Below are 7204 nucleotides of genomic sequence, written 5' to 3'. Positions count from 1 at the left end.
TCCTCCTCCTCCTCCTCCTCCTTCTTCTTCCTCTTCTTCTTCTTTTAATGAAACAGAAGTCTGGGTAGATTTGGCAAATGAAATTCTTAGTTCACAGATTCTGATATGGAGAAAGTTTGTCATTTAATTAGTATTAAAACATTACAAATTTCCAATGAGTGCTTTTCATTAATTTAATATATATTTTATTATATCATCTTATGTCATCTTAGATTATATCATCTAAGCAGGATTGTTATTTTCATAGCCATATGCAAAATCGTTCATAAAATGCAGAAATGTATTAGGGACAGTACTATATTTCAGGGAACTTAAGCAACACAAAGACATGTAGTTGTGCAGTATAACTCAGTCTGCAAACAAGATGTTATGTTCTAGAATTCTCCATGATCAGCTCTTGACAAATAGCATGTATTTTGCATTTCATCACATACCCATTGAAGGTTGACATTCCTATTTTACCATGTGATTCTATTGGGTTTTCATCTTGGTTTCCTCCTTTTTGATGCTTTAAAAAAATTATTTGTGCTTTTCATTTTCAAGAAATGGTTTGGCCGGAGTCTTATTGTCCCTGTATAACTCTAACCTTAACTCAACATCTTGCAAAAGTAAAGGTGATAGATGATTGATTAATAGAGATCTAAAACTAGGGGTCAAGGGTGAGGATTCTACATTTCTGGGGTTATATTTCTGATTTCCAGTATTTTGAGTTGTTTGTGTATTGCCAATTAAATATGTTTTTATAAAATAGGAATTTTGTTATTTATGTGCTTATTCATTTGCCACTTTCCTGTGTCATGGGGTTTATGGGGTTTATGATGGTTTAGTCAAACAAAATGATTCCTTGGATGCAGAGCTCCAGAGCAAGATCCACTCACAGAAGAAAACGGTAACAAAATAAGACAGAAAATATGAGAAAAATAAAAGAAGAAAATATGGATACAGATGAACAGATAGATTTTAATTATATGAAACTAAGAGCTGCTGCAACTATAATTTAAAAGATAAATCTTCTAAGACACTACACATGTTACCATATGCAGTAAAATATTTCTTTACCAGGAGCCAAGTTTTAGTGAGCTTGACAAAAAAGAATTTGCTCTTGTTTGAAATGTATGGAATAGCTAATGTTTTGTTTACTGTTGTTTTTCTTATCATTATTTTAGTTTCTCCTATTTATCATTGTGATATATGTACATTCTTTTTTTATGTTTATTTATTTATTTGAGAGAGAGAGAAAGAGCAAGTGGGGGGAAGGACAGAGAGAGAGGGGGACAAAGAATCCTAAGCGCTGTCAGCACAGAGCCTGAATCAGGACTCGAACTCATGACCTGTGACATCATGATCTGAGCTGAAATCAAGAGCTGGAAGCTTATCCAACTGAGCCACCCATGCACCCCATATGTGTGCATTCTTAAAACAAGTAGGAAAATATAGCGAATTGGACTTTTAGTAAAGAATAACATCTATAAATCGTACACAGCAGGAATTATTATTTTTATTTTCAACTTTTTACACAACGTTTACAGTGAATACACTTGGTTGGCAACTAGATTCAGGTAACCCTCCCTCCCCCCCATATTTGGGAAAATTAATCTGTTAGTAAGAACTATATGAACTAGTTCTTACTCCTGGATGCATGAATGGCTTCATGTTTCTCAACATTTCTCTTTGGCATAATTTGTTCAGAGATGGAGACAAATAATTAGTCAGTAAAACACAAGTGAAATGTCTTGGGGTCTCCTGGAATAAAATTATTTACTCTTTAGCACAAGAAGAGAGAATGAACCTCGATAACAAATGGCAATGTGAAGCCACCAGATCAACTAACCCTTAGCCTACTTTATCTTTCTATGCATGTGTCACATTTCTTTATTGTTTAAGCCTTTTTGGACATTTCCGATTTTTCTTTTTTCTTTAATGTTTATTTCTTTTTGAGAGAGAGTGAGAGTGAGTAGGGAGGGGCCAAGAGAGATGGAGACGCAGTATCCGCAGTAGGCTCCAGGCTCTGAACTGGCAGCACAGAGACTGATGTGGAGTTTGAACCCATGAACCATGAGATCATGACCTGAGCCAAAGTCCGATGCTCAACTCACTGAGCCACCCAGGTGCCCAACGTCTTTGAATTTTTCTACCTTCACACATCATGAGTTTTTCTTAAAACCATTCATGAATATAATTTTAATTTGAGAAATCTATGCTCCAAGACTGTAGTGATGAGGATGTAGACTTTATGTGCTATCCTTCCGACCACAGTTGATTGGACTATGTCTACATATCTAATGAAGGCACTAGAATAGTTTATGCTGTGAAGTAAGTAGACCTAAAGTTTCTGATTAAAGGTTGATCTTCTAGGGGTGGGTCAGAACCTGAATAATGGGTGGTTTTCATCTTCTGCCCACTATTAGATCTGAACATTAGCTGCTCCAGTCTTCAGTTAGTCAGTAGATTTACATTCCTTAATTATCTGGTTTAAAAAAAGAAATCAGGGTGCCTGGGTGGTTCCGTTGGTTAAGCGCCCGACTCTTGATTTCAGCTCAGGTCATGATCTCACAGTTTGTGAGACTGAGCCCCCCACTGGGGGCACTGTCAGCATAGAGCCTACTTGGGATCCTCTCTCCTTCTCTCTTTGCCCTTTCTCTGCTCGTGTGCACATACACTCTCCTCTTAAAAAAAAATCAGTAGTTCTTTAGGGCATTGATGAATTGTAATATTTTAATTCAAATCTTTCTTTTAGAGTAACTCAATACAGTCCTGGCCAACAACATCTGCGACATCATGCCATGTTCCTCAGACCACTGGCAGAAGACATTTGTAGAATCTACCCAGATGGCATGGAAAAGCTGACAGCTGTTTACCAGAATGTTTGTCTGTAGTTCTCAGAATGTTTCTCTATCTATGAAACAGCATCAGTGTCTCAGGAATTACCGCCCTCCTTCATGCTTATCCTGTGGTATGGAGACCTCCCATCATCCTAATGTAATGGCTTTGACTCTCATCTGGATAGTAATGTACTTAATTCTGAGACGTTCCATTCTTACACAGCCATGTTCCATTCACCGTTCACAATTCCATGCTCTTTCTGCCTCTGAAAAAGACTTCATGTACTTTTCCTTCTGATATGAAGAAAATGCTGTAGAGTAAGCCCTGAGCTTATATGGTGACTAGTCTACATTCTTAATTGTGTCATAGGTATGGAGCCTGCCGGATTCCAGGCTATCTCCGGAGAGGACAAACGTTTCGTAAGTAATTTAAAACACTTTGTGTCTATGTTAAAATTGAATCTAGTTCGTCACTTTGCATAGATGTTTTGTAACATAATTCCCACTAATAAATCACCAATCTCTATTCATGGTATTCCACTTGAAACGTATTAGTTCAGAACCCTACATTCTTTACAAAATTTACTCCTGTCTCAGTGTAACTTCCACAGTTGTGATTATCCTTTTACTGTGATAGAATAATTGGGCTGACCTGTGTTTGCTCCCTTATGCCATAACATAAGCCCTGGAACATGGTGTTGAACATACACTTTCAGGTCGTACCAAGTGCAGTTGTGACCCAAAGTGGAGGTCAATGTGGTACCAAGACAGGAAACAATATCCCATAAAATGTTAGATTTCTACATAAATCCTGGAACAGGGATGAGTCTAGAGGATGTTATGCCAATGACCTGAGTCATTCACAGAAGGACGAGTACTAGATGACCCCACTTGTATGAAGTATCTAAAGGCGTCAGACTCCTGGAAGCAGAGGAGAATGGTGGTTAATTAACAGGGCCCGGGCGGGCAGAAATGGAGAGTTGCTCAATGGGGATAAAGTCTCAGCTATGGGGTAAATAAGGTCTAGACATCTGTGTTTAAAGTACATACTGGGTATTGTACTTTAAAATTTAAGAAGGTAGATCTTAAGTGTTCTTAACACAGTTTTTAACAAATGCTGAAGGAAAAAAAAGCTCATTTTTGCTTTTGACCCACGTTGCAGAGGCATCTAAGTTGTTTATGTAGCAAATGGTAACTAGTAAAATATGTTGCTTATGAATTTACATATGAAGTAAGCATAAACCAGGCATCACATAATCGATTTAGTTATTACTGGCATTAGTTGTAATCCCTTTCCTACTGTCCTTCCTTTGTTATGATAAAAAGCCATGAACATGCATACAGTCCCAATACTGGAGAACACAAGTATCTGAAATCTGTGTTTGTCTCCTCACAATAATTGCTTATGTAAACCTTAACAACATTACGTGTTTCAGACATCAATTATAGTTTTAGCACTGTTTCGGCCTTAGGCCCCGTTCCTATTTCCGGACCTCTCTCATTTGGTACAAAAATACTTTAGCTAAAAGCAGCTTTAGTAATCAACAGATAGCTTATTATTACGTACTTCATAATAAATAACAATAACTATAACAAAATCTAATCATAAATTTAACACAATAAGTATATTTAGGTAATAAACCGAGGAGAAGAAAGGGATTTTAATTTAGACATTGTCCTCTTTCTGTATTTTATTTGATTCCTGAGCAGAAAGACTGACTAAAGGAGCAGCCAGAAGGCACAGACACAGATTGGAAAAGCTCTTCTGTTTTTAGTAACTTTTGTGCATGTTTTAAATCGATCATTTGTTTCATCAGCTAATCCTCAAGCGGAGGGCATGTCCTTTCCACTCGCAGAAGTTGAATTCCCTCCTTATCACCTCCAGCCAATGCGTACTTTATTTTCCTTTTGCTTGTTGTTAGGAAAAAGGAGGCGGGGGGTGGGGAGGAACTGTTCATACCATTTGCTGGAGCTGTCTGCATTTTCATCCAAGCCTATGAACGGACATCAGAGTGCCCTTATGATATTTTGCACAAAAGGCTCAGTGTTCATGGCTCTACTCAGAGAACCCAAAATAGCATTCAGTAAGCAGTGACATAGTGACATAGTGATACTAAAAGCCCAGGCATCCGCAACTCAGAGCAGTAACCCGGATGTCAGGTTCGACGAGAAGCTGGTGAAGCAAAGTAAGAAGCCTTCCTCCTGCTGTTGCCTCTGCGTTTATCACGGATTTGGAACCTCAGTGTTGGCAGACCTCTTAGAACCTGAAGATACACAGGTAAGAATGTGATAATTAGGCATATTTGACTTCTACATATTATCTCTTAGTGGATAGAGGGCCCAAAAGTACTTGAAAAGCTCTTTGCTAGTTTATGGTCCATAAGGGGAAAAATGTTCTACAATATGTAAAACCATGACACGTATATGAACTTTTTCAAAACCAAATATTTGTGAGAATATTTGCCATCTCTGCACTAGAGATTTGAGGAAAAATCTAGAACATTAAAACATTAAATTTATTGGGAGGAAAGCATCACTGCTGCTTCTTTCCCTTTCTCCAGGATTTTGTTTTATCATATGTTTATCTCTTTACTATCAGATGCTATAAACCATGAAAGCACCTTAAAGGGATGAGAAAAATATAAAGTAAATATTTTAATTAAATTAATTGTTGATTTAATTAAATTAATTATTTATGATTATCAGTATGGAGCTTTCCGCATATCTGAATACACCTGAATGTTTCTTTGAGGGACTATCGATTCTCAAAGTTGACATATAATTATTTTATTTTCTTCCCCTTTGCCAGTTGTTTTGGGTATCAAACTTTGTACTGACTTTAGAAAAGTCTTAAAGCAAAAAGCTTCGGTAATGAAGAATATTATAATAATAATACTAATAAAAGGAATCTGTTGGGCATATTATCAATACAGACACATACTCAGGAATGTGCACATATTAATTTCAATAAATTATATCTATTACATGTGATAAAACTAATTCATCAAATGTGAAAGACAAAAATGTCTAAATTAAGAATATGTAAATTGTAGGAGATACTTAATATTGTTTCAGTTTTAGTTTATAACAAGCAATTTTTAGTAGGGTTACTAGTTTTAATGAAATATTTCAGTGTAAATTTGCCTGAGGGATTTAGTAAATCTGTAACTACAATATAAGAAACACACAAAGAGGTAGCAACAAAAATATCTAAATAGAATGGCAACTATTTTCTTTAAATACATTTCTATTTTAGTTCTATGAATTCATTTTTTGAATTAATATATCTGTAGAGAAGACATTATTAATGTAAAATGTTTACAACTTTAGCAATATATATTTATATTTTGGATCCATTTGCAATAACAAATAATGTAATAAAATAATATACATTCATATAATATCCTTTATTCCACATTTAAAAAACTTTAGATGTTTAAATATTACACATATGCACATATACATACTTCTAAGTTTTAATTTAAAATATTTACATTTTAATATAAAGTATACATTTCTGTTTTCCAAATTTTGTAACTAACACAACTATTCCCAAAAAGTAATAAATATTATGAAATTAAAAGTGTAAAATTATTCAATCTTTACAAATAACCAGTTTATGAAATCTAGAAGTCATCTGATCTCTTATTCTTTACACGTGTTTTAACAATGACCAGAATGTCTCAGATCATTCTGTAAATTATATCTGTATTTTCCATTGTCAATTTTAGTAAGTTCTTGTGCCATAATGAAATATTGAAATATTTATACTATTAGTGTCTCTCTCTCTCTCTCCCTCTCTTTCTCTCCTCTCTCTCTCACAGACACACACACACACACACACACACACACACACACACACACTGTAGAAGTCTTAAAGGATATATTATCTATTTATATTTTTGGTTTTGTTTTCTCCTCTGGAATCTTTCCAATATACTTATCCCCAGGGAGCTTTTTTTTTAACAAATTCAATCAAATTATCATAAATTAAGATGCATTAAAATCTTTAAAATGATGTGCACACATGCTTCTCAAGCATTCTTAAGATATCTGTCTCATCTTTCAGGAATTTGTCATAATGAAGACATATACAATTTGATAAATGATAACCTATAACTAGATATAAATTGATATTGAATCTTTTTGACACGCTCTTAACATGTTCTCTTTATATATTATATTCAAAGTGTTACTGAGTAGTATTTAACACGTTATTGGGTAGTAATATAGTAGAAATAAGTGTATCACATGATTTAAAAGGACATGTTGGTCTTTTCATATACCTTTCTTTAGGTTGGGATTTATTGCTCCTGACCTAATGTTTGAGAACAATGATAATAAATATGAGAAAAATGGAACATTTATATTTTGTTGTCATG

General features: G+C 34.8%; 1 protein-coding gene across 3 annotated transcripts in view; it reads left to right on the top strand.

Annotated features, from left to right (window-relative positions):
- Positions 1-4606: 4606 nt before the first annotated feature.
- Positions 4607-7204, top strand: part of CDH19 (cadherin 19) — a 102762-nt gene continuing 100164 nt past the window's right edge. Inside the window, exon 1 of one of the 3 annotated variants that reach the window (XM_043559062.1) lies at positions 4607-5100. The gene's annotated coding sequence lies outside the window, so the exon portion shown is untranslated. The remainder of the gene's footprint in view (positions 5101-7204) is intronic. The other 2 variants (XM_043559063.1, XM_043559061.1) reach the window with 2 other exon arrangements.

This window comes from Prionailurus bengalensis, chromosome D3 (assembly GCF_016509475.1).
Source record: "Prionailurus bengalensis isolate Pbe53 chromosome D3, Fcat_Pben_1.1_paternal_pri, whole genome shotgun sequence".
In the NCBI taxonomy this organism is placed as follows: domain Eukaryota; kingdom Metazoa; phylum Chordata; class Mammalia; order Carnivora; family Felidae; genus Prionailurus; species Prionailurus bengalensis.
Note: the sequence above shows the minus strand (reverse complement) of the source record. Positions and strands in the feature narration are given on the sequence as shown.